The sequence below is a fragment of the Nematolebias whitei genome, chromosome 20 (assembly GCF_014905685.2).
Source record: "Nematolebias whitei isolate Nwh7 chromosome 20, NemWhi1, whole genome shotgun sequence".
In the NCBI taxonomy this organism is placed as follows: domain Eukaryota; kingdom Metazoa; phylum Chordata; class Actinopteri; order Cyprinodontiformes; family Rivulidae; genus Nematolebias; species Nematolebias whitei.
Window position 1 is genome coordinate 4,909,812 of NC_056517.1, and position 1,050 is coordinate 4,910,861.

The 1,050-nt window shown below is 40.0% G+C and overlaps 1 protein-coding gene across 1 annotated transcript in view; it reads right to left on the minus strand.

The window, feature by feature from the left end:
* Positions 1-1,050, minus strand: part of LOC119426807 (vasoactive intestinal polypeptide receptor 2-like) — a 41,677-nt gene that overhangs the window by 6,674 nt on the left and 33,953 nt on the right. The window lies entirely within an intron of this gene.

Sequence of the window (1,050 nt, forward strand, 5' to 3'; positions counted from 1 at the left end):
ATAGAGGTGACAGGGCCTTCTCTGTAGCAGGACCAAGACTTTGGAACGAGTTACCTCTGCTTGTCAGACAGGCCCCCCCCCCTCTCAGTTTTCAAATCCCATTTAAAAACTCACTTTTATTCAGTAGCTTTCAACACAAGATGATCTGTGTTTTGATCCTGTATGCTCCACACTGGTTTATCGTCATTATCTGCATCGTTTTTATGTCTATATTTTTGATTTACCTCATTTTGTATTTTGCTTTGTGTGTTGTCTGTTTTTCTGTCTGTACAGCACTTTGGTTGGCCTTGTAGTTGTTTTAAGTGCTTTATAAATAAAATGGTATGGTATATTACTCAAGGGCCCTCTAGTGGCTGAAAATGGTAGTGTTCAATATTTTCCATATCAAAATGAATGAAATCGTCAAATTTCAGCCAAAAATTGGTTATAAATATGGGAAAAAACATAAATATGTCACTTTGCTGTATAAGCCTCAGGCATGCTAATTTATGCAAAAAGATGCAACTTATACCACCGGGAAATCCAGTAGATAAATCTAACAAAGTAAAGTCAAGTCCTCTGGACGATTCTTCTTTGTTGAAATGTTTTTTCTTTTATCCAAAGGACTTCTTCAGTCTGAGGAGCTGCAACAAACTCTGTCTTATAAATAGTCCCTTCTCATCTGGTGACATCCAGAAATAGTTGTTCACATGCAAAAGGAGGACCATCCAGGTTTACTCGATCAAGGAGTTAGTGGGGATGCTGTCTGCTCTGTGGTACAGAGTCCTGATGACTCCTAACTTGTGATCCAAAGGGTGATGGGAGTCAAACTGCAAATACTGGTCTGTGTGGGTGGGTTTGCAGTACACCTCAGTTTGCAAACGTCCTCTATCAGAGACTGAGACCTCACAGTCCAAGAAAGCCAACCTGCCATTTTTTTCATCTTCTCGTGTGAACTTGATGTATTTATCCACAGAGTTGATGTGGTCAGTAAAATGTTGGACTTCCTGAGATTTGATTTTAACCCAGGTGTCGTCAACATACCTGAACCAATGACTTGGTGGTGTCCCA